Here is a 27,776-nt window from a genome sequence, read left to right as displayed (position 1 = left end):
TTTGATTTGTTTGTTTGATAAATGTTAGCTCTTTCACGAGCCTCGACTCTGTATACAAAAAAAAACAAAAAAACGCATGTTTGAAAGTAATCCAAAGAGATTTTACCGTGAATTGGGGAAACAAAAGCAGAATGTGTCAACTCCCCCTGAAAAAGAAAAACTGAAAAATTCTGGAAAGGAATTTTTGAAGATCGAAAAGAACATAACAAGGAAGCAGAATGGATCCCAAACTTGGAAAAGAAGAAGCAACATCTCGAGGAAATGCCCCCATTGATTTATCGATGAAGAGAAAATTAGAAAACAACTTCAAAAAATGCCAAACTTCAAAAGCCCAGGCCCAGATGGAATTCCAAATTTCTGGCTAAAACAACTTGATGCGCTTCACAATCACTACACCAGGATATTTAACGAACTGATCCAAAAAGAAAAGGCAGTGGATGAGTGGCTCGTAGAAGGGAACACCTTTTTCATCCCAAAATTGGAGGAAACCCAACTCCCCCACAAATACCGGCCAATAACATGTCGACCAACCACATACAAACTGCTGACAGGAATCATAACAGAAATGATGGACCATCATCTAACACAGCAAGGAGGTTTAGAGGCAGAACAAAAGGGATGTAAGAGAGGGTGCAATGGAACAATTATTGATCACCTACTACTGATCAAGGCCAAACTTGAAAATTGCAAAATGTGAAGAACTAAATAATCCACCGCCTGGATAGACCACAAGAAAGCTTCAGACAGTGTCCCACATTCGTGAATGATAAAATGCATGCAAATATACAAAATCAATCCCTACATAATCAAACTGATTGAGAATGTAATGGAGCTCTGGAATACCACATTGATATTACAGCACTCAGAAGGAAATATCAGAATACCAGATGTGAAGATACGGCGTGGGATCTTCCAGGGAGACAGTCTTTCCCCCCCCCCCTCCCCCCCCCACCCCTTCTGTTTTGTCTGGCTCTGGACCCACTAAGTTACCTCATCAATGAACAAGGAAATGGATACACCCTAACAACCAACAGACGAACGTCCAAATAAATAGGAATGGTGACACATCCACTCTACATGGATGATTTAAAGCGCTTCTCGCCAAATGACAAAAAATTGACAGAACAACGAAAAGGAATAAAACGGTTCTCCGAGAAAATTCAAATGGAATTTGGACTAGACAAGTGCACCAAGTGCACATTTGTACAAGGTAAATCGACAAAAACAAACAACATTAAAATTGACCCTGAAACAACAATACAGCAGTTAGAAAATGAAGCATCATACAAATACCCCAGGGTAGAAGAGGGCCACCAAATATGTCACAAACAAATGCACAAAACGATCGCCAAAGAATACCGACAGTGCATTCAGAAAGTATTCAGACCCCTTCACTTTTTTCACATTTTGTTATGTTGCACCCTTATGCTGAAATCGTTTAAATTCATTTTTTCCCTCATCAATCTACACTCAATACCCCATAATGACAAAGAGAAAACAGGATTTTAGAAAGTTTTGCAAATTTATTAAAAAGAAAAAACTGAAATATCACATTTACATAAGTATTCATACCCTTTGCTATGACACTTGAAATTTAGCTCAGGTGCCTCCCATTTCTCTTGATCATCTTTGAGATGTTTCTACACCTTGATTGGAGTCCACCTGTGGTAAATTCAATTGATTGGACATGATTTGGACAGGCACACACCTGTCTATATAAGGTCTCACAGCTGACAATGCATATCAGAGCAAAAACCAAGCCATGAGGTCGAAGGAACTGCCTGCAGAGCTCAGAGACAGGATTGTGTCGAGGCACAGATCTGGGGAAGCCGACAAAAATCTCTGCTGCATTGAAGGTTCCCAAGAGCACAGCGGCCTCCATAATTCTTAAATGGAAGAAGTTTGGATCAACCAGGACTCTTCCTAGACCTGGCCGCCCGTCCAAACTGAGCAATCGGGGGAGAAGGGCCTTGGTAAGAGAGGTGACCAAGAACCCGATGGTCACTCTGGCTGAGCTCCAGAGATCCTGTGTGGAGATGGGAGAAACTTCCAGAAGGACAACCATCACTGCAACACTCCACCGATCTGGGCTTCATGGCAGAGTGGCCACACGGAAGCCTCTCCTCAGTGAAAGACATATGAAAGACCACAGAATCTTGTTTCTCACAGACTGAGAGTCCTTTCGGGACTTTTTTGCAAACTCCAAACTTTCATGTGTTTTCATGTTTTCCACACTTCATTGTGGTTGTCCAATAGATGTATGTTGGGTACTGGACAACGCTGGGTGTCTTTGTGGAAGAAGGCAGGAGAAGTGGTGGGAGGAGGTAGGAGAAGGGGTGGGGAGAGGAAGGAGAAGAGGTGTGAGGAGGGACCTGGCGTTGCCCACCTATCCTAGTGGTAAATAAATAAAGAAACATGGCAGTGATTACAAAACCCGTTTGTCTCGCGCAATAATTTTTTTGTTCTCACCTTCCTATGTTCACATTGTATTTGTGTGGAACGATGTGGATTAATCAGCAACAAAAATAGCACAGTCACATAAGCATGCTGGTTCAAAAGTGTTTATCTCATGTTTGATGTTACCTGAGCCATGTTTTTCCCATGTTTGAGTTTACTTGACCCATGTTTTTCCCATGCTTGAGTTTACCTGACCCATGTTTTCCCATGTTGAGTTTACCTGACCCATGTTTTTCCCATGTTTGAATTTACTTGAAACGGTGTTTTTCCCCATGTTTGAATCTACTTGAAACGGTGTTTTTCCCCATGTTTTAATTTACTTGAGCCATGTTTATCCCCATGTTTGAGTTTACTTGATCCATGTTTTTCCCATGTTTGAATTTATTTGAGCCATGTTTCTCCCATGTTTGGGTTTAATTGAGCTATCTTTTTCCCATGTTTGAATTTACTTGAGCCATGTTTATCCCATGTTTGAGTTTACTTAATCCTTGTTTTTCCGTGTTTGAGTTTACTTGAGCCATGTTTCTTCCCCATGTTATAATTTACTTGAGCCATGTTTATCCCCATAATTGAATTTACTTGAACCATGTTTTTCCCATGATTGAGTTTACTTGAGCCATGTTTTTCTCATGATTGAGTTTACTTGAGCCATGTTATCCCATGTTTGAGTTTACTTAATCCTTATTTTTCCATGTTTGAGTTTACTTAATCCTTGTTTTTCCATGTTTGAGTTTACTTGAGCCATGTTTCTTCCATGTTTGGGTTTACTTGAGCTATCTTTTTCCCATGTTTGAATTTACTTGAGCCATGTTTTTCCATGTTTGATTTTACTTGAGCCATGTTTTTCCCATGTTTGATTTTACTTGAGCCATGTTTTTCCATGTTTAAATTTACTTGAGCCATGTTTTTCCCATGTTTGATTTTACTTGAGCCATGTTTTTCCATGTTTTATTTCACTTGTGCCATGTTTTTTCCCTATATTTGAGTTTGAGTTTATTTGAAATGGTTTTTTCTCATCTTTGATTTTATTAGCCCTCCTCTAGCTTACCCTCCCTTATAAAAACTAGAACGGGCACTCGGTAGAGCGCATACCTTCGCCGCAGCTACTGTTCTGTACTTGGTAAAAATACGATTTTGACCTTTTCGTGACCTTGACCTTGACCTTTGACCCGATTGCTCCCAAAATCTAATCAAATGTGTCCCGTATAATAACCAATCATCCCACCAAATTTCATGCAATTCGGTTGAATACTTTTTGAGTTATGCGAATAACATACACACACACACACAGACATACAAATAAATACACAGCGATCAAAACATAACCTTCCGCTTTTGCGAAGGTAATTACATCGATTTTAATTACATCACAATGTATAAGGTTTCCTTTGTCCATGAATGTTGTTTCTCAACCCTCACTGTGGCTCCACACATGTCCACCACTAGGTGGCGTTTGAGAGAAGTTGAAAAGCTGCAGGCTGGACATTATTCTTAATTCTAAAGTAACATGGTCAGACAACGAGGCTAAATGTTCTTGTAATTGAGGTTCATAAGTTCACAACCATTTACCTGTCCTTTCACACATTTTACTGCTTGCACCTGGATCTTTTGAATGGGGGAAATGTGTCCAAAAGGAAATTTATAGGCTCAGCTTAATTAATGATCCTTTAGTTCTGCAATGATCCTTTAAAAGTCCATAACGATTTGGTTCTGTAATAATATTGATGCATCGAACAATTGAGCTATAGTTCATGTTATGCCAATGTTACATAATTATGTAATCGACCAATCTATCAAATGTATATTTGATATTCAATTTGCTGGTTGCATTTCAGTTTTTTTATGAACTAGCGTGGATCAGCTCGCTATGCTCACCTGTCTCACCACACGTCACTGTAGAGGCATGGGCTTGTTTTAACTGAGGATAATGACTTGACTGTACTTGAGTTGCTGGGTTATTATGATTTACACCAATTATAATAAACATTTATTTTGTACAATATTTATTTGTAATATTGTACACCGCTCCTTTCCTATTCCATCTCCAAGCGCTGAAGGGGGGTCCGGCGATGATGCGCGCTGAAAGGGAGTACTCCGTTTGTTTGTTATTACCCTCGCCAGAGGAGAGGGTATTGCATTTGAGTCCGTTTGTTTGTTTGTCTGTCTCTTTATCTATTCCGGCAAGTATGTTGGTTGGTTGGTTTGTCTGTCTGTCTGTCCGTTTGTTTGTTTGCGAGCAGCACTACGTCTACATCGTTGCACATAGCATCGCTATACTTTACACACATATTTGCCTTTCTCTGGAATAGACTGTGCCCAATTTTTAACTCTCTAGGCCCAAGGTCAAGCTCAAGGTCACCCAAAACGTGAAAATCGTTTTTTGCGTTATGTTTATATGCTACGAAAACGTCTTCTTCTTCTTCAAAACAAATTACCACCCTCTAAATTAACCCTCTTAATTGCGTTAAGACTGCTGAGACACCTCAGACCTTTGACGACCCTTTAATTACCCCAAGACCCTTCAGACCACCAAGACCCCTGAAGACCCAAAATACCCTGAAGACCCCAAATACCCCAAAGACCGAAAACACCCCAAAGACCCAAAATACCCTTCAAGGCCCTGAGGCTCAAAAAGACCCTGAAAACTCAAAAACTCAAAAGACCCCGAAGACCCAAAACACCCCGAAGACCCAAAACACCCCGAAGACCCAAAGCACCCCGAAGACCCAAAGACCCTGAAGACCAAAAAGACCCCGAAGACCAAAGATACCCTGAAGACCCTCAAAGACCAAGAAGTACCAAAAGACCCTTAAGACACAAAAGCCCCAAAAGACACCGAAGACCCAAAAGACACCAAAGACCCAAAAGACCCAAAACACCAAGAAGACCCAAAATACCCCGAAAACCCAAAACACCCCAAAGACCCAAACAACACCACGAAGACCCAAACAACACCCTGAGGCCCCAAAACACACCGAAGACCCAAAACATCCCAAAGACCCAAAACATCCCGAAAACCCAAAACATCCCGAAGACCCAAAACACCCCGAAGACCCAAAACACACAGAAGACGGAAAACACACCGAAGACCCAAAACATCCTGAAGACCCAAAACACCCGGCAGACCCAAAACACCCTGAAGACCCAAAACATCCCGAAGACCCAAAACATCCCGAAGACCCAAAACACCCGGAAGACCCAAAACACCCTGAAGACCCAAAACACCCACCAGACGCAAAACACCCACCAGACCCAAAACACCCACCAGACCCAAAACACCCACCAGACTCAAAACACCCACCAGACCCAAAACACCCACCAGACCCAAAACACCCACCAGACCCAAAAAAAACCACCAGACCCAAAACACCCACCAGACCCAAAACACCCACCAGACCCAAAACACCCACCAGACCCAAAACACCCTGACGACCCAAAAGACCCCAAAGCGTATATACATGTATAGATTTCCCGCCATTTTGATCCAAAATCGCTGATAAAAAAGTACATTCCGGCAAGTCCTCGGTCTCTGACCGATTTTTCATTACTTGGAAAAAAAAAATTTTTTTGCAAGTATGTTGATCACAAGATCATTTTGTGTGCGTTTTTGTTTGTATGTGTGTTTGTCTATCCGCTCACTTATACTTGCCTACAGGTCACAATTTTAAACCGATCTTCACGAAACTTTACCAAATGGTAGAGTTTGTGGTCCAACAAAATCCTACAATTTTTGGGGTCAAAAGGTCAAAAGGTCAACATAGGCCAAAGGTCAACCACTTTTTAAAAATTTCTAAAATCCTCAATTTTCATCCGATTGACTTGAAATTTGAATATGATTTACATATCGGCGAAATGAATTCAACCACCAACTATTTTTGAGATCAACGTAGGACAAAAGGTCAACATAGGCCAAAGGTCAACCACTTTTTTCAAATTTCTAAAATCCTCAATTTTCATCCGATTGACTTGAAATTTGAATAGGATATACATGTCGGCAAATTGAATACAACCACCAACTATTTGTGAGATCAGCATTGGCCAAAAGGTCAACATAGGCCAAAGGTCAACAACCATTTCAAATTTCTAAAATCCTCAATTTTCATCTGATTGACTTGAAATTTGAATAGGATTTACATATCGGCTTACTGAATTCAACCACCAACTATTTTTGAGATTAGCTTAGGCCTGGGGTTCATAACCTGGGGTATCCATACCCCTTGGGGGTATGGGGACCAAAATCTGGGGGTATGGGACTCATAATAAATTATAATAATAAATTGTAATAAATTCAATGAAATATAAACTTTAGATATATAAAAAATATATATTTAAATATAAATATATATATTTCAAAACAAATTATATTTGTATTATTATATTTCAAACAAATATAAATTCAATTTTCTAATATAATTCGAATAAATCAACTATATGCCCCGGATGAGGGCAATGAATGTGTTGGTTCCCTTCACAACTACGTATGTTTTTTTTTTTTTGCATACAAGATCGAGGCTCGTGAAGGAGCTAACATTAATCACACAAAAAGTCAAACCGACACATAAAACACAAAATAAGGGGAGCAGTATAAAAGATGGGGAGAGAGGGGGTAGGACACAAACACAACATTTGAGAGCAGAGACATCGAGAGAACTGTGGGAGGGAGAGGGCTTGTGGGGGAGGTGGGAGAGGTATAAAACATATGGACACTGCAAGGACTTCCAGGAAAGAAGTTGGAATTTCAAAAAAGTGGATCTGATGTGAATTATCGGGGGTAGAAAAGATCAAGGTTTTGGATGGGGGAAGATAAGAGGTGGTGGTGAACAGCTGTTTTAAAGACCTGGAGGGAGGAGTGGGATTGAAGAGAGTGAGGGACTTTGTTTCAGAGGCGGGAAAAAGAGGCATGAAGGAGTGAAGGTGAGCAGAGAGTCTTGATTTTGGCAGTTTAACCATAAGAGGGTTGCAGGCAGATCTTGAGCGACCTGTAGGAATATTTGGGGGACAGAGCCCAGAGAGAGCTGGGGGAGCAAGGCCGGAGAGGAGTCGGTAGAAGACGGAAAGACCACTAACCTGCCTGCGGTGAGTAAGTGAAAGGCCCCTGGAGTTAGCTTCATCACGGGAGATTCCAATGATTCTGAACGCTTTGGTTTCAACAGCGTGAAGACGAGCTAGGTGTGAGGCAGGAGCACCAGCCCAGAGGAGAGAGAAGTATCCCATTGAGCTGTGGATGAAAGCCTTGCATGTGGTGAGGAGCTCAGGTGTGCCAAGGAAGGACTTCGCACGATGGAGGATGAGGGCGATGCCCAGTCGGCGACTGGCTTTGGAGGCCAGATTTGAAATGTGGTTTTCCCAAGAAAGATCATGGCAGATAGTGAGACCCAAAAGCTTGAGTGACAGAACTTCTTGGAGAGGATTATTCAGAAAGTGGATGGGAGGGTTGTCCAGTCGATCTTTTCGGAGAGACATCGTAAGAGTGTGAGATTTGTCAGGATTGAAAGACATGTTCCACTTGTTTGACCAGTCTGTGATTTTGTCCAGGTCTGCAGAGAGTGAGGAGGCTGCAGATTGCCGATCTGAGGGATGAGGAATGGAGCGGCAGAGAGTGGAGTCATCAGCAAAGAGATAGAGAGGATTTTAAAAAGAGTCAGAGAGATCATTGATGAAGACCAGAAAAAGCACAGGGCCCAGAACACTGCCTTGGGGAACTCCAGCCTGAACAGGAAGAGGAGATGAGAGAAACCCATTCAGGGCCACACGTTGACTACGACTGGAGAGGAAGTCCGCCAGCCTTGCGTTTAGATTTCCATGGATACCAAAGGAGGAGAGTTTGGTGAGCAGAGCGGGGTACCAGACCGTATCGAAGGCACGTGATATGTCAAGGGAGACAGCTCTAATTTCCTGTTTGGCATTGAAGACCTCCATCCATTGTTGAGACAGCAGAAGCAGCATGTCCAGAGTAGAGTGACCTGGTCTGAAACCAAATTGATGATCAGAGATCAAGCCATTGGAGAAGAGGAAAGATTTCATATCCGAAGCAATGATGGATTCCATGACTTTGTTGAAAATTGGGAGAAGGCTGATTGGTATGTAGTTGCTAGGATCTGTTTTTTGCACCTTTTTGTGTGAAGCGGTGATGTTGGCTGATTTCCAAGCAGATGGCAGATGACCTTGAGCAAAAGAGAGGGTGAAGAGAACAGAGAGAGCGTGAGATAGAGAGGCAGAGCAGGATTTTAGGACCCGTGGGCTGATGCCGTCAGGTCCAGTTGCAGAATCAGAGTCGAGGGTTGACAGAAACTTTTCCACCTTGTCAGAAAGAAAGGACACAGAGTCCAGTAGCAGCTGGGTATGACTGGGTACGGTGGGTACAGCGAGGGATGGGTTTGGGACACAAGATTTAGAGGCAAACACAGAGTTGAGGCATTCAGCTTTTTCACGTGTGGGGTCAGCTGTGTAGCCATTTGAGGTAAGGGAGGGGATGGAGGGGGAACAAACACCAGAAACAGATTTGACCAGACGCCACCAGGATTTGGAAGAGGGAGACAGATAAGAGAGTTCAGTCTTGAGAACGTCGAGATATTGTTTCCTGGCTCTCCTGAGGGTGGACACACACTTGTTTCGGGCTTTGTGAAAGGAAATGAGATTTCCTTCTGTTGGATTTGCTTTCCAGGAGACTAAGGCAAGTTGTTTCTGGGCAACAGCCTCACCACAAGATTCCGTGTACCATCGATGGGAGGAAGGGTATGACAACTGAAGACGAGATGGGATAAATCTGTGCATGAGAGAGAGCAATTTACTTTGGAAGAATTCCCAGGATGAGTTGATGTCAGAGGTGGTAGAGATGGGAGACCAGTCCAGATGATTGATGGCTGCTTGAAGACCGTGCCAGTTGGCCTGAGTGAAATGCCAGACTTGTCGACGCTGAGGAGGCTCTCTGAGAATGGTCAAAGAGATGTCCACTTTAACAGGCACATGATCAGATGAGCCGATTGGAGCATAAGAGCAGCAGTCATTTGCAGGGAAGTTTGTCATAACCAAGTCCAGAAGAGAAGATGCTCCATTGATTGAGATCCTGGTGGGGAAATTGACAGATTGTGTCAGTCCCAGTGAGTCGCAGAAGTCCATTGCTGAGTAGCCATGGCTGGTGAGAGAGGTACCCACACCCAGCCAACTGGCATGGTGACAATTGAAATCACCACATATGAGGAAGAGAGAGAGTTGGGATGAGTAGATAGAAGTTGGTCCATATTATCAGACAGCGAGATGTAGATGGAGTCATCACTGTTTGGTGGACGTTACAACACACATATGAACAAAAGGTGGGAGCGAAGGGGAAGCTGTAGCCAGAGGTATTCCTGCGGGTGAGGTGGAGAGAGGGCAGTGCAGGGCGAGTGAGGAAGAGAGTTTTTTATAAAGATAGCAACCCCACCTCCAGGACGAGGCTCAGGTCTATCATACCGGAGGAGGGAGTAACCCGGGAGAGATACTAAGGAATCAGAGACATCATGAAGGAGGAAAGTTTCTGTTAAGCAGATCAAGTCTGGTTTGTCAGAAGCAACCTGTATGGAGAGATCAAACAAGTTTGAGCGAAGGCCCCGGATGTTTGAGGTCCATGCCGTTAATGAAGAGGAAGGGGGAGCATTGGATACAGAACGGGGGGGGGGGGGGGGGTAGGTTAAGATGTGGAAGAGGAGGAAGAGGTATGGCGAGCTGTTGAAGGTGTGTCAGAGATTTCAGAATAGCTCGGAGAAAGGGAAGGATGGGGTTTGATGGTGATTGGGTGAGGCACAGTGAGGTGTTATTTGAGGAGGAGGTAGAGCAAGGCAGAAGGTTGGGGGAGATGGAGGTGAGAGTTGGAAGGGGGAAGAAGCGTGGAGGATGCTTTGAGGAGGAGGGGTGAGAGGGGGAAATGGAGAAGAAAGGAGGGTGGTGAGATTAGAAGGGGAGGGGCGAGTTTATGAGGGGAGGTGTGAGGGGGGAGTTTCGGAGGGGAGGGGCGAGGGGGAGTCTCGGAGGGGAGGCGTGTGGGGGGAGTTTAGGAGGGAAGGGGCAAGGGGGGAGATTTGAAAGGGATGGGTGATGGGGAAGATTTGGATGGGAGGGGCAAGGGGGAACATTTAAAAGGGATGGGTGATGGTGAAGATTTGGAGGGGAGGGGCAAGGGGGAAGATTTGAAAGAGATGGGTGAATGGGAAGATTTAGAGGGGAGGGGCAAGGGGGAGATTTGGAGGGGAGGGGTGATGGGGAAGTTTTGGAGGGGAGGGGTGATGGGGATGATTTGGAGGGGAGGGGTGATGGGGATGATTTGGAGGGGAGGGGTGAGATTGGATTTTAGAAAGTGTACGATTAATGGGAAACGAACATTTATTGCAAAATAAGTTTCTTGTGACCTTCGAGTCAAAAATGTGTTTAAGGACGCTGGAGGGGGCTGGGGGGGTGGAGTGCAGGTGAGTTTAGGGAATGTATGAAAGAGGCACTGTAAGAGATGGAATTTTTTTTTGGAATGAATAGATTTGGTGAGCAAGTCGAAAGCACCCTTTTAAATAATAAGAAGAAAAAGGTGTTATAATATACGACAGAATGCAGTACTTCAGCGAAAAGTTTAAACATTTTAAAATTTAACAGTGAAAACTATCTGGGGAAATGGGGGTGAAACACGTGGTCGAAGAACGAACAAACGAATAAGAACAACGAATAAACAAATAAGAACAACAAATAAGAACAGAGAAAGAAATGTTTTTTTGGTTTGTTTTTTTTGAGTTGAGATTTTTAACAAGTAAGTATGGGGTGAAAAGACTGGGAAAAACAGAGAACGAAAGTAATTGGAGCACAATCGATGGACCGCTGAGAGAAAAACAAAGCCTCAATGTTGGACACAGTACAAGGCTTCAAAAGACGTGGCACAAATTAACCGACGATTTTCTATAAGGTATGAAAGATTAACACTGAGAATCCTCCTCGGGACACACCACAGGCACACACACCGAAAGATAAATACAGTTGCGACAAAAACACAATTGTGAACAATTACTTAACTTCGAAAGTGTGAGAGCATGGACAGCTTAGAAAAGAAGTGACCTCGCCGACAAAGATCTCGCGAGAATTTAAGAATTATGGAGGCGACTGTGCTCTTGGGAACCTTCAATACAGCAGAGATTTTTTTTTGTAGGCTTCCCCAGATCTGTGCCTCGATAGAATCCTGTCTCTGAGCTGTCTCTGAGCAGGCAGTTCCTTCGACCTCATGGCTTGGTTTTTGCTCTAATATGCATTGTCAGCTGTGAGACCTTATATAGATAGGTGTGTGCCTTTCCAAATCATGTCCAATCAATTGAATTTACCACAGGTGGACTCCAATCAAGGTGTAGAAACATCTCAAAGATAATCAAGAGAAATGGGAGGCACCTGAGCAAAATTTCAAGTGTCATCGCAAAGGGTATGAATACTTATGTCAATGTGATATTTCAGTTTTTTCTTTTTAATAAATCTGCAAAACTTTCGAAAATCCTGTTTTCTCTTTGTCATTATGGGGTATTGAGTGCAGAATGATGAGGGAAAAAATAAATTTAAACGATTTCAGCATAAGGCTGCAACATAACAAAATGTGAAAAAAGTGCAGGGGTCTGAATACTTTCTGAATGCACTGTACACTCCAGGAATAATATATATATATAATTAGACTACGGTTCGATCTCAAACTTCAGTATTCAGTCGCTGTAATTTTATGAAGTAATAATATAAATAACGAAATCCTGGGAATGTTCTCTCCTCTCCTTCCCCTTCCTCTCTCTCCTTCCCCGTGCCCACATCTCGTCCGACCAGTCGACACATTCAAAACGGCTCTTGGAATACATTCCACCGATTTTCTCAACTTTAGCTGAAACCGAGACTTGAACCATTCCAGCGACTGTGATGGTGAATTAGAGTCGAGATAAAGCCATGAGGGAGTCTCAATAATGGCCTTTATGTTACAGGCCTTCTCATTTAAAATGCATTTTGTTCTATAAACGGTAACTTTCATCAAATATTTCCCATCTGTGTTGTTTGGGCGGTCTATGATATACCGTGCTGATCTCGGCAGTTTCCTGCTTGTGCGTTAACTTTCATCGAATTTTCTTCCAGTTTTTTGCAACAGAGTCTAAAACCATCTTAGCGACTGTGAAAAATGAAATGAGGTGGTGAATTAGTCGAGATAAAGCCATGAGGAAGTCTCAATGGACAGGCCTTCATTTCATTTAAAATGCATTTTCTTCTATAAACGGTAACTTTCATCGAATTTTCTTCCCGTTTTTTGCAACCAAGTCTAAAAGCATGTTATCGACTGTGAAAAATGAAATGAGATATTGAATTAGAGTTGAAATAAAACTGTGAGAGAGAACAAGACACCGTGGGCCTAACAAAAGAGGCCTCAAAGCTATGCGAGGAAACAAAATGGTGGTGATTTGTTTTTGAAGCCCCTCCCAGACCGGGTGTAGCCACTCCCACGGACAGACAGACAGACAGACTCACCAAATCACCTACAGAGAATATTATATAGATATTTGGTTTTCTCATTGCATCATTATAGCCCTGCCACTAATTCAGTGCCCTCATAGATAAGGTCGTGAATAAAGAGTTTGGCCTTGGTATCGGAACAAAATGGTCCATTACTTTAGAAAGTCAGGAATAAGGATAAGGAATAAGGATAAGGATAAGGAATAAGGATAAGGAATAAGGATAAGGAATCTGCCCTGTAATAAGTTCTGTGTTTCGTCCGGTTTGTCAGTTAAGGAGTATACCTGTGAACATACCAGGATGTTTGTGTGCTAGGTAGTTGTAGGGATTAAAGATAACAGCCCTTGTGTGTCACACGTGGTAATCAAACCTTTGTCCCTTATGGCAACGCACACCCATATAAACACTTAGATAGGCCCTTTAGCGCACACAGTAATTAAATCCCCATCCCCTTGCAACAACTTTGGAAGAAGTCAGATCGGGGCACCCCCGCTGGCTGCCGCCTGCCACACCTCAAGCTGGCCTCGCGGCCAGCCTCGTGGCAGGGCCAGGAGCCACGAATGGAGAGGACTGTTGACTGGGCAGGGAGGGGGACGAGCAATACCACCAGTGGGAGGGACTCGGCCAATGGGGGGCGCGCCGAGACCGACGTCACAGGCCAGGCAATAAAAGGGCGTGCTGCACGACATTTTGAGCAGCTCTCTTGGGTTTTCATAGCGTGCAGTCGCAATTGGTCTCCTTTGGCCCTCTCTCCCCTTTTTGCCATTCTTCTTCACTGGTCTATTGGCGCTGTACAACATCTGTTGGTCCCTGCGCTTCTCTTCCTCAGGCTGACGGTTCGCTCGTAGTGCTTGGAGCGGTGCTCGGTTCTTCTGGAGCTTAGAGTGGTTAACGGGACCTCGTGTGCAAATGGCGATGGCGTTGGCTCGGGCCGAGCGAAGCGTGCGAGGCGGACGGAGGGTTCCTCCACGCCGGAGTTTGGAGCCGTGTTACACTGCAACCGACGGACAGATAAGACTGCACACCACATCACCATTACACGACGTTTCTTTTGTTCATTCATCCCTGTGTCCTGTTGTTGAGTCTGGTGTGTGGGATCCCAATTTAGGAATTAGATTTATCGTCGCATTTCCCTGTCCCGATCCTTATTGCAAATAAACCCTTGTATTATTTTCCATTCCCTGCAAATCTTGTGTCCGTTTGAGTTCGTTCCCCTTCCACAGTTACGTGCTCCCGCTTCTTCCTCTTCCCTTCTTCTCTTCCCGCATTTGATAGCACAATCCGTATTGATTGTCGCCTCCGTTAAAGCCGTTTTGGTCTTCCGCGGTACCTGGTATTAACCGGAAGGGTCCACGCGACAATATTATGTAGATATTTGGTTTTCTGATTGCATCATTATAGCCCTGCCACTAATTCAGTGCCCTCATAGATAAGGTCGTGAATAAAGAGTTTGGCCTTGGTACCGGAACAAAATGGTCCATTATTTTAGAAAGGCATGGTGTTGTCAACATGTACCAGTGTATAGTGACAGACAGAACAACGACTGGCTTCCCAAGCTATCCTGAGGACAGATTTTGCGCAATGCCCTGCCAGCAAAGCACGAGGATGACAGTTTACAGTGGGGTCAGGAATTACTAAATGGTGAATATGTTAAGTCTGAGGTGCCAGAAAACATCATGGGTATCCATAGCATAGACCCACATGTGTTCTTATCAGTAGATGCAGCAATGTGGTGGATATGATGTCTGGTTGTTAAGTGTAGAAGGTAGGAATGTTGTTGGTTTATGTATTATATTGTAGTGTTAGTCATATCTTTGCAAGCTTGACAATATGCGTGTGGATATTTATGTGGATTTGAATAGCTATGTGTGGTTGTCACATTGGGGTGCCAATCTTCATCTGCCACTGGGAACTCCTGGCAAATGTGTTAAAATAGACAAACGATTGTAAGAGGTAGGTGTATCAAGGAGCAGGAAAACGTCGTCAAGGAATCCTGACCGTATGAGGAATCACACGCAATCTTTGGCGAGGAGCCAGAGTTCAGGACTCAGAGAGGGCTCGCAGGGGGGTTCCAATGACACATGTGTTGCTCATGGCAGAGTCTTGACACCTGAAATGATTGCTGTTGCTCAACCTATGTGCATGGCCTTGCGGCTCTCAGCAAGCGTTCGGCTCTAAAGACTGCACCATTGCTCGCAAACTGTAAGAGTAAACATTTGTTCACCCCCAAGTTGTCTCCCTTAGTCCTTCTGCCTAGAAACTCGTTCGCAAATCAAATTGAGGAGCTTTCACTTTCAAAGAGAAAGCGGAGGCCAAAAATTTGCTCTTGTTTCACCTCTTGCATTGCTCACGCATTCACCTTGTTACTTGCAACAACAAAGATTTTTCAAGTATATTGCTTGGTGTTGTGCATTATTCTGTCTGTCTGTTAGTATGCCAATTGTCGAGAGGTCACAATTCTAAACCAATCGTCATGAAACTTTCCCAAGTTGACGAGGTAGTCACAACTGAGAAGCCTATTGATTTTGAGGTCAAAGGTCATCTTGAGGTCATATTTCTAAAATCGTCATTTTTCATCTGATTGACATGAAAATTAAACAGCAATTGCATAGTGTATCACTGAATTTGGAAATCAACATTTTTTGACGTCAAAATGTCAAAGGTCAATTCAGGATCAAACTTCTAAAATCATCAATTTTCATCTGAAAAATCATGAATTTTCATCCTATTAACTTAAAATTTAAACAACAATTGTATAGTGCATCACTGAATTGGGAAAGCAACTATTTTGAGGTCAAAAGGTCAAACTTCTAAAATCATCAATTTTCATTTAAAAAATCGTCAATATTCATCTGTTTAAACTGGAAATTCAAGAGCAATTGCATAGCGACTCACTGAATTTGGAAACCAACTATGTTTGAGGTCAAAAGGTCAACTCAGGGTCAAACTTCTAAAATCATCAATTTTCATTTGAAAAATCATCAATATTCATCTGTTTAAACTGGAAATTCAAGAGCAATTGCATAGGGACTCACTGAATTTGGAAACCAACTATGCTTGAGTTCAAAAGGTCAACTCAGGGTCAAACTTCTAAAATCATCAATTTTCATTTGAAAAATCGTCAATATTCATCTGTTTAAACTGGAAATTCAAGAGCAATTGCATAGGGACTCACTGAATTTGGAAACCAACTATGTTTGAGGTCAAAAGGTCAACTCAGGGTCAAACTTCTAAAATCATAAATTTTCATCTGAAAAAATAATCTATTTTCTTCCGAATGACCTGAGCATTGATTAAGATCATTACTTTTAATAAACTGGGGTGGGGGTGGATCTTGCAAGTATCGTGCTTTGCACGACACCTTTGTTGTTTGTTTATTCTTTTTAAAAATTGCACTGTGTTGCATTTCCCTGCATATATTGATCCTTTATAGCCTTGATACTTTGTCACCTTGTGCTGTCGAGTCATGGCCGACTCCTGGTGACCCTCCAGGTCAGTGTCTGCCAGTTACACCTGTCCTTCACTGCCTCCTTGAGGTCGTTGGTTTACATCCCCGTTGCTGACTACACTTTGTCCAGCCAACTTGATCTTGGTCTCCCTCTTCTACGAGGTCCACTGACCATTCCTGTGATCAGCAATTTCTCGAAGTGGTGCTTGGACCACATGACGTGACCAACATTTACCACTTTTTGATGGAGAGATGATGGCATCAAGCGGAATAGGATGGTCGAGGGTCTGGAGGATGGAATTGTTTGATCTCCTTGCCATCCAGATAAGCTACTCTGTAGAATGACTTTAATCTGTTGGACTGTAATTATTCCTTGTGAAAATCGAAGATTTTTCAAGTACTGTATATTGGTTGTTCTTGTGTGTTATTCTGTCTGTCTGTCTGTTTGTTTGTCTGTATGTCAGTCACCTACAGGTCACAATTTTCTTCCTATCTTCAAGAAACTTCAGCAAATGGTATAGTTGGTCATAAGCAAGAAGCCTATTGTTTTGGGGTCAAAAGGTCAACATAGGCAAAGGTCACCAACTTTGTCAGATTTCTAAAATCCTCAATTTTCATCTGATTGACTTGAAATTTTAAGAGGATTTGCAGACCAGGTCACTGAATTCAACCACCAATTCTTTTTGAGGTCATCATAGGCCAACAACTTATTTTAGGGATTTCGCACGTATCGTGCTATACACGACATACTGTATTTCTTGTTTTTTTATTCGTTTTAATACAATTGTGTGGAATAAATTTAAAGTTTATCTATTGCATAGCAGTGCGTGTCATGGATTATTTGCTTATTTCATTCTCTAACAATAGTCACCTGCACAGGTTTAGTCAGATGGCTGCATTACATTTTATTATTTTGTAATTTATATTGTTGCTCGCCATGGTTGCAGCGAGTGTCGTCCATAGGACAAGTAACAAAATACGTCTATCAGTATCAAATAATGCCATTGATATAGAGATAAGTTGGTGATGTTGGCGGTTGGCATCTCAAGGCAGGTACAACACCCTTATTGGTTGCTGTGGCAACAGGAGAAACAATGTACAGATATATTGTCTGCATTCTAAATGCCTATCTTCACACAACTCGGAAATTTATGCTTTTGTTTCAAATAAGTGCAATATGAATTGTTGTGTTTCACAACATATCATACACCAAATGTAGGACATTCATAAAGTTTTACAGACAAGACAGATTAATCGAAGACATGCCAAAGAAAAAGGTATAACAGTACATATAAATACAAAACACTTCTAGATTTAATTACTAATTACATGTAGTTGTATTTTGAAAAATGAAACCTTGGTGTGTCTGGGACTATTGGGGGAGAGTATCTCCTTATAACTTCTTGAACACTCCACATACCTTGTTACCTCCACCACCAAAGGTGGACGGAGGATTTTTCAACCATTGTCTGTCAGCAGGATATTTCAAAAGGTTACAGATTCAGACAATACTTGGTGGACTGGTTGGGTGTGTTACAAGGACGAATTAATTAGTTTTGGTGAAGATCCGGATTCTGATACTAGCATTTTTAAAGTGATGGGGATGTCATTGACAGCCGTTTATGGATTTTATTCATAGTTCTGATGATTTTTCTGTCCTCAACTGCAGTTTTCTTTTGCGAACCGAGCCGTTGTCTGGTGCTAAGTACACTTGTGGTTTCTTTCTTTTCCAAGATATTCGAAATTGCTGTATTTGCTATGCCCAATTTTTGTGCTGTGGTTCTAATTGAATTATTCTGTTCTTTCCGCTTCCAAATTGCTTGTTTTTATTTCACAGACAGTTTTCTGGTATTCATGCTGGTTTCTGCCTACTGACTCCAAACATAAACTCCCAAGGCAAAAGCAAAGGCCAAAACCAAGACCAGACCAGACATTCATAGTTATTTTATGTGTGAACGATCAATGCAACAAGAAACGCCTGTCAGTCATTTGTTCCAATACTTATGCTTCCTTAAAATGGGGGGACTGACATTAAAAGTGCTATTGTTCTACAATGGTAAAACACACATATATATACTGAAACGCAAAAGAAACCTACCACCTTTGAAACCTTTAAATATCAACAATAACACTGCGTGTAGTAAATGTGTGAACTTATTTGTGGACAATAGTGTCCTCGCTGTCAGACAAAACGGTCACGGATGGTCACTTGAACCTTCAATGGTCACTTCATAGCACAGCTGTTGAACAGCCGTTTTGACTGTCAGTGATTAGCCAAGGGGTACGGGATGATTTTAATGAGCTGCACGTGATGTCTTGATATTGGCTTTAAAAAGGCCAGTGCAAAATGGGCATTTCAATCAACATGCCACGATTGTCAAGGGATCAATGGCAGCGTGCCCTGGGCATGCTGCAAGGCGGACTGAGCTACCGTGAGGTGGAACGTCGCCTTGGCTGTTCACACCAGACGATATCGGCCCTGGTGGACAGAGACACCCTCCACAACTCTGCAGATGACAGACCTCGATCAGGGAGGCCAAGAGTCACCACTGCAAGGCAGGACAGAGTTGTGCCATATTGGCCTTTTCAAAGCCAATATCAAGACATCACGTGCAGCTCATTAAAATCATCCCGTACCCCTTGGCTAATCACTGACAGTCAAAACGGCTGTTCAACAGCTGTGCTATGAAGTGACCATTGAAGGTTCAAGTGACCATCCGTGACCGTTTTGTCTGACAGTGAGGACACTATTGTCCACAAATAAGTTCACACATTTACTATACGCAGTGTTATTGTTGATATTTAAAGGTTTCAAAGGTGGTAAGTTTCTTTTGTGTTTTCGGTCTTTTTGAAGTTGGTCAAAATGGTCAAATTTTTCGGTCAAAATGCCCATTTTGCACTGGCCTTTTTAATGCCAATATCAAGACATCACGTGCAGCTCATTAAAATCATCCCGTACCTCTTGGCTAATCACTGACAGTCAAAACGGCTGTTCAACAGCTGTGCTATGAAGTGACCATTGAAGGTTCAAGTGACCATCCGTGACTGTTTTGTCTGACAGTGAGGACACTATTGTCCACAACTAAGTTCACACATTTACTACACGCAGTGTTATTGTTGATATTTAAAGGTTTCAAAGGTGGTAAGTTTCTTTTGCGTTTCAGTATATATATATTATATATATATATATATATATATATATATATATATATATATATATTGTTGCGGATATGGGACTTGGCCTCAATATCCGCTTGTAAATACTCCCCTATTTCCCCAATACTCCCCAACTATCCCCAATCCCCCATTCCCTAGTCCCATTGTCTGTAAACAACACTCTGTAGAACTGACCTTCCCCTTTTTCCCCCATTAAATGTCGTGCCCAGGTCCACCGCATCTCACGTAGACAACTTTCGGACATCTTGCTAGTTATTCTTAGTCTATGTCAGTTAAGGACTCGTTTCCATTAATTCTGACTCTTCGTTGCACCAGAATGTGATTATATGGCACCAGTAGTGAGTTTAGGACCTTCCCATACCTCCTCCCATCTTCTTCCCCAAACAACAACTACAACAACAACTACAACAACAACTACAACAACAACTACAACAACGGCGTGGCGCGGGGGGAGTGTGCGTCCTCACACCGGCTCGGTCAGCCGCCATTGACCATGCGCTCCGACGGGGTTACCACGAAGGGGCTCCCTGTCAGCCCCTCGTCAAGGGCGGAGCCGGTAACCCCCCCGCACGCACCCAATGAGAAGCAACGGGCCGATTCCATCTGGGGCGGAGCTAACGAGCCGAGGGCGTGTCACTCCCCGCCGGATATACGCGGCCACTTACCGGACGTGACGAGAGATGCGCCCCCAGCTTGAGAAGACAATCACCACATCCGAGCGCTGCGACCTCCCCGCCTCTCTAGACCGGACCGGGTCGATCCTGCCCTGAGCCCAGGTGCACCTGGAGCCATCGATTCTGCCTTTCCTTGCCATCAATCCCCGTGTGAGTCAGTTTTTGTCCTGTTTATCTGTCGTCTGTTGGGGCTATTATAAGAGTGTGTCTAAGTGCCTGTCTTTCTATGCTGTCCCTCTCATTCCTGTAATCTAACCTTCCGCCCTAATATAACCTCCTCCGGAGGTCTTGAGAACTGAACCCTTGGTGTCGTGTCATTTTAGTCCCAGCCGTTGTGTCCTTTTCCTTCATTGATTCAGCGTAGCGCGACTCGGCAACGTTCGAGTATAATCGGGTAACTTGTGCGGACACGGCGGCCATTCCGCTCGGCCCACCCTAACATCAAAGCCGCGTCTGTAACAATTGGTGTCGAGGAGTGGAATTCGGACCCGGGACTAAATTTATTAGGCCCAAATTTTGGAACACCAATTGTACCACTAGGGTAACAATTGGTGTTGGAGAGGTAGAATTCGACCCGGAGCGCGTTTCCCGCTCGAAATTATAACGGCGAAATTTGAATTTGTTTTACGAAAATAAAAACCCGAATTTTGAAAGTCGCGCTATGGCGGATCAAGACAGCTGGGGTCCGGTAGGGGAGAGTGAGGCAGGGTCGGTCCAGGACCAAATTGAGGGACAGGAGGAGAGCGAAGCAGCGAGGGTAGCAGACGCACAAAATAGCGTCGTTGTGCCCGACATTGCGGGAGCGCAAAATGGCGCCTCGCTGGTCACCGCGCCCGCGACCGTGGCAGCGCCCCCGGTGGATTTGAACTTGTTTTTAATACAAATGAAGGCCCTTATGGCCCAGAATAGTGAGCAAATGAGGGCTCAGAGTGAGCAAATGGGGGTAATGGGAAACCAATTGGGGGTAATGGGAAACGAAATGGGGGTAATGAGGGACGAAGCGAGGGGAACCGGTGAGGGGTTAGACAATAATTTTAAGGGATTAGACGAGAAATTTGGGAAATTAGACAATAGATTAGGGGAAATACAGGAGGGGTTAATGGGGGTAGAAAACAGAATGGCCGCTCAAGAGAATCAAATGGAAGGGATGCAAAAGGGGTTAGAGGGGTTAGAAAACAGGATGGAAGGCAAATTGAGGGACATGAGGGACCAAGCGGAAAGGGAAGTTAACCAAATGGGGCAGCAGATAGAGGGGGTCAGAATGGGGGTAGAAACCAAACTGGATGCTCATAGGGAGGAAATGGAGCAGATGAGGGTGGCATCTGGGCAGGAGATGCAAGTGATGGGAGAGGAGATCAGAAGAGGAGTGAGTGAGGAGGTCGGAGGAGTGCGCGAGGAGGTGAGGCACTGTAAGGAGCACATGGAGAAGGAGGTGAGAAAGGGGACTGTAAAGTTACAAGGGGGCATAGAGGACCTGACGCAGGAGGTGGAGCAGCTGACGGTGGGACAGACGGAGTTAGTGGAGCAGGTTCAAAGGAACACTGCGGTATTAGGAGGTTTAAAAGCGACACAGAAAGAACTAAAAGATGACTTGGTAGCGACGAAGAGGGAATGTCAGATGGTACGTGAGGGACTGACAACGAGGTTGGACGAGGTGACAGAGGTAATGGAGACGAAGGACCGGCAGGTGAGGACGCACATGGAAACGGTCAAGGTAGCCTTGGAGGACGAGCTTGAGGAGACGTACCGGGGAATAAAAGAGGTGAAGCAGAAATTAGAAGAAGTGGAAGAAGGGATGAGCGAAATTAAGAAGCGACGGAGAGGGGATAAGAAAGAGATAAAAGAGGAGATAAAAGAATTGGTCCGAAGTCTGTGTTCGGATCGTGATGTGCTCATTAACCGGATGAGGGATTCGCAGGTGATGGAGGAGGAGCGAAGAGAAAGAGGACCCGGTGTAAGTGGTGACCAATATGGTCGTGCGTATGATGCGCCAGGTGATTTAATAAGCTTGGGGGTCGAGATAGACCCGGATGTTCGTGAGAGGCCGTTGGTGAAGTGTGCGACAGGTCTGGTGTGCGAAAAAGGAGGTGTGCGAGAAAGTCCGACTCTGGGGTGTGTGAGGAAAAAGTGCGTGCCAAGGAGTGAGGGTGCTGGCGAGAGTGAGTCGGTCGTAGCGCGTGTGCGAGGGAGCACATGGAAGCGCGGTGTGGTGAGTGTTACAGAGGGTGTGATGGGAGAGTGTGCGCAAGAGTGTGCGCGAGAAAGGTGTGTGACGGACAGGTGCATGGGGAAAGAGTGCGCTGTCAAAGGCAAGGAAGAATGCACACCTGTGGTGAGTGTTACAGAGGGTGTGACGGGAGAGTGTGCGCAAGGGTGTGCGCGAGAGAGGTGTGTAACGGACAGGTGCATGAGGAAAGAGTGCGCTGTCGGGAGTAAGGGTGAGTGCGTTGTCAAGAGTGGAGGTGAGAGTAGTGAGAGTGACAAGGAGAGTGAGTTGGATGTGACAGGTGAGCGAGGATGTACACCTGGGATGGAAGGATGCACACCTGGAATGGTAGAGCGTGAGTGGGAATGCACGCTGGAGTTGGTGGTGAGGCACGTGGTTGGGTGTGCGAATGAGAGCACACCTGTGATTGTCACAGAGGAGGTGACCGAGGAGGGGGCGCGAAGAGGTGTGTTGGTGAGGTGTGCGACCAACGAATGTGTGCCAAAGTGTTCGGTGGTCAGGTGTGTGACCAAGGCTGTGAGTGGAATGAGGGTACCTGGGTGTGTAAGGAAAGGTACGAGGAGCATGGAGACGGCTGGATGTGTGAGCAAGGAACGGGCTGCGGGGTGTAAGAATCCAGGTGAAGCATCGACGGTAACCAGGTTAGAGGTTAGGTCGACTTTTAGCCGAAGCGGGCCCTCGGTGCGTGCCGGGCCTCGCTTTGAACGGCCGCGTCCGTGCTCCACTAGGCGGAGCTGGCAGCCCGATAGAAAGGGTCGTCATGGCGACCACTTTTTGGTGAGACGTGCCGGCAGGTCGAGAGCGGGACATTGGATGGCTCCGTGCCGAGATGGTGCGTGGGATCTCGGCACGGGTAAGCCCCCGTCCCTGCACCGAATGCCGGACGCATCCAGCCGCTGGCCCAGAACAACCCGCATTCATGGCTTGGCTTTACGAAGCCGGGCTTTGGACAGGAATTGGCGCACCGAGAGGCAGTAGTGAGTAGACGGGTGATGAGGATAGTGTTTTGGCCCCAAAATTAGAGAAAAACAAAATTTGATGATTGGCAAAGGATTGGCAGTAGTGATTGGCAGATGATGGGTAGTAATTGGCAAATTTTTAATTTGTTGAAATTTGATGTGCAAAATTGGTAGTGAGCGATGGGCCCGGTGGGTAAGGGGGGCATCCCTGCCACCCTTCCCATAGTGGGGCAAAGGAGCAATAGTTTATGGGGTGTATGGCAGTGAAAACTAGCCCGGGTGGGTTAGGTTATATTGATAGGGCCCTAGAAGATGACATTAGGTGACGTTAAGATTAGTTAGTGACTGATACCTGTAGTGGGGACGCAGGTAGATTAGTATGGATGATAATGACGAGGGAGCGCAATAGTTTAAAGGGACGACTGGGAAGCGCAAGTTTCAGAAGGGAGTAGTTAGCTGAGATGATGCTGTGTGTGTGAGGATGGAACAGGTGTGATTGCACAGGTGTGCAACTGGACAGGTGTGTGGAACAGTGTGTGAGTAATGAGTGTTGTGGATCAGCGCGAATGCGCTTGGGGAGAGAAGGGTGCAGGTGGCACCAGGTGTGAGAGCACAGGTGTGCAAGTACAGGTGTGTGGAGAGAGTTGGAGTAAGTGGTACGGAGTGGTGTGCATGGTGCGAAGGTGTGGATGGGGGAAGAGTGGACCCCTTTCACGAGTACCCGGGGCGGGTAGTGTAAGTGTTAGGTAGAGGGTACAGGTAAATTGTGGTTGGATATTGGCATCTGTGGTGCGGGTGACAGAATGGTGTTGTGGATGGGTGCATTCGTGTTGTGGAAATGGCTGGGCGTGTAGCCTGTTAGTGTGTGTAGTTGGTTGGGCACTCCACCACTGTGAGGATGTCGGCCAGGTGAGGCCGCAGGTGGGCTCTGGGAGCCGGTAGAGTTGTGAGTGGGTGCCTGAGGATCCCGGGTGTGGATCGGGCAGCCCAGTGCCAGAGAGGGCACCGAGTGGGGAGAGTGCCAGAGGGCCTTCCCCAGGTAGTTAGGTTAGGGTAAGGAGCAGGTAAGCTCGGAGGCAACTGCAGTGGTGGAGGTGTGCAGGTGGGTAGACCCGCTGGGAGAGGTACACGCCACAGCCCAGAAATTGTGCGAGGGCACCGAGAGATGAATCGGGGGAGTGAGACCCCAAATTGAAAAGCACCACAGTTTGGCCAATGGGAATTGGTTTTTAGAACCCATAGTGTAAGAGGGCCAATGGTTTGGCCGGAGAAAGACCCCGGGTAGTGTAAAGTTGTAAAGTCATTTAGGAAATAGTTAGGATTGATGAACCTGTCGCACCATACGCAGCCACTTACCTGTGGTGATGATGATGACTCCACACCTGTGTTTTCTTTGTTTTGTTGCAGGAAATGAGATTGCTGTGGATTTGTGAGACGCATCACGACGTGGATGAGACATTGGGGGTGATTCCATCTCTCCCTCCCTAGGAGGGACTGATGATGAATTGGTGATAGCAAATTATGATGTTGAGTTGGAGATGGCAAATTTTGATGAAAGTTGAAAATGGCAAATTTGATTGGTTAGGAGGGAGAGAAGACGAATTTGGTTTATGGGAGGAACGGGGAAGACAGTAGGGACGTTTGTTGATTTGTAAAGTAGATGTTTATGGGTAGTGTTGTGTTTTGTGGATACAGTAAGGGGTAAGGGAGGGGCCATGTAGGTTACCTGGTGGGGGGGGGGGGGGGGGGTGGCGTACGATAAGAACGTACCTGTCTCACCTGGTTCCCATGTGCCCCCAGTGTGCATCATCTTGTATTGCGTGCACTTTTGCGCCCTTACCACCTTACTCACTTGTCTGCTTCTTTTGTCTCCCACCTCCGAGGATCTGGCTTTGGGGCAGAGAGAGAGGAGAGAGAGGTGCTGGCTCCGCAGTTGTGGGCCTGCACTTTCGCTGCTTGCTGCTTGGATCGATACACCATATGGACCGCAATGTTTGTGGCCACCCACAATGGACCGCAGTTCTTTTGCGGCCTAGCACCACCCGTGGAAGGACCTATGGGTCAACGTGGCACCTATGCCAAACAAGGTGAACCACTAACAGTTGGCCCCCTGACGGCCACAATAGAGAAATGGACGCGGTTGGCGCCTTTCTTTGTTTTTTTTTGAAAGAGGCAAGAACACCAAGTGCACCACACGAAGGCAAGACCAGCGGCAGAACATCGGCCGGCTGCGACACCACCGGTGATTTATAAACACTTTATTGGTGCACCGGATGGTGCTGACTGTGTGATGGGGTGGTGCTTTTGGTGCTGGGAAGGGGTGCTCTGCACATTATTAAAGGCCGTAGGCCACAGAGCACTCGTGGGTTGGTGTATCGATGCTGGCATGCGTGCTCTCTCTATGCATAACATCTGAATGTGTTCCTCCAAAAACAGGTCCTGAATCGTAGTGTAAAATAGCAGCGTAGTCTTGTAAATAATACTCCCTACCGGCTGTATGTTTAGTTTGCGAATTCTTTCCGGATTCGGTTATCCTGTGGGTGTGTTTCTGTGAGGAGAAGGGTGCAACGTCGCAGGGGGACATATTTACTCATTTGTGAACATCTGTAAAACTGTCGCACTCAGGGTAGAGTTAATAGTAGAGGGAACTACATCTGAGTGCCACACTAAAATAGGTAAAAATTTATCGGGTCGGGACGCCCTGAGGGTAGAGAAGGGTGCAATGTTGCGGATATGGGACTTGGCCTCAATATCCGCTTGTAAATACTCCCCTATTTCCCCAATACTCCCCAACTATCCCCAATCCCCCATTCCCTAGTCCCATTGTCTGTAAACAACACTCTGTAGAACCGACCTTCCCCTTTTTCCCCCATTAAATGTCGTGCCCAGGTCCACCGCATCTCACGTAGACAACTTTCGGACATCTTGCTAGTTATTCTTAGTCTATGTCAGTTAAGGACTCGTTTCCATTAATTCTGACTCTTCGTTGCACCAGAATGTGATTATATGGCACCAGTAGTGAGTTTAGGACCTTCCCATACCTCCTCCCATCTTCTTCCCCAAACAACAACTACAACAACAACTACAACAACAACTACAACAACAACTACAACAACGGCGTGGCGCGGGGGGAGTGTGCGTCCTCACACCGGCTCGGTTAGCCGCCATTGACCATGCGCTCCGACGGGGTTACCACAAAGGGGCTCCCTGTCAGCCCCTCGTCAAGGGCGGAGCCGGTAACCCCCCCGTACGCACCCAATGAGAAGCAACGGGCCGATTCCATCTGGGGCGGAGCTAACGAGCCGAGGGCGTGTCACTCCCCGCCGGATATACGCGGCCACTTACCGGACGTGACGAGAGATGCGCCCCCAGCTTGAGAAGACAATCACCACATCCGAGCGATGCGACCTCCCCGCATCTCTAGACCGGACCGGGTCGATCCTGCCCTGAGCCCAGGTGCACCTGGAGCCATCGATTCTGCCTTTCCTTGCCATCAATCCCCGTGTGAGTCAGTTTTTGTCCTGTTTATCTGTCGTCTGTTGGGGCTATTATAAGAGTGTGTCTAAGTGCCTGTCTTTCTATGCTGTCCCTCTCATTCCTGTAATCTAACCTTCCGCCCTAATATAACCTCCTCCGGAGGTCTTGAGAACTGAACCCTTGGTGTCGTGTCATTTTAGTCCCAGCCGTTGTGTCCTTTTCCTTCATTGATTCAGCGTAGCGCGACTCGGCAACGTTCGAGTATAATCGGGTAACTTGTGCGGACACGGCGGCCATTCCGCTCGGCCCACCCTAACATCAAAGTCGTGTCTGTAACAATATATATATATATCAGATAGAGATCAGAAATCAGATATATATATATACAGTATCAGAAAGAGACGACTAAGACGACTAAGACGATTACAGATCGCGGTTAGATGTTGTAGACCGAGCGGTTGGTGACCGCGACCTAACAAACTTACCCAATTCCACCCGAACTTTGGCCGTATCGCACCGTAGCTGCCCAATCTGGAAAAGACTAAAACGACCGAATGCAAAGAGGAAAAGGAATAAAACGACAAGACGGACAGAAGAGTGACTGGGTTTATTATTATTTACACACAAGCAAAAAGCAAGCAGTCACGTTTATTTACAACACATAAGACGCAGGTGACACAGTGCAAATACTAGCTTATCTACAGACTTAACTTATTCCCAGGACAGAACAAACAAAACAAACTCACGTATACAAGAAGGATGGAATGGAATGAAGGTGGATGGCTGGAGGGAGAGGGAGGTCCAAGGGGGTCCCGCAGCACAACCGGCGCGTTTAGCAGCCGCCGTTCAGGCCAGGCCCCACGCTGCTGTTT

This window comes from Myxine glutinosa, chromosome 7 (assembly GCF_964187855.1).
Source record: "Myxine glutinosa chromosome 7, kmMyxGlut1.1, whole genome shotgun sequence".
Classification (NCBI taxonomy): Eukaryota; Metazoa; Chordata; class Myxini; order Myxiniformes; family Myxinidae; genus Myxine; species Myxine glutinosa.
Note: the sequence above shows the minus strand (reverse complement) of the source record.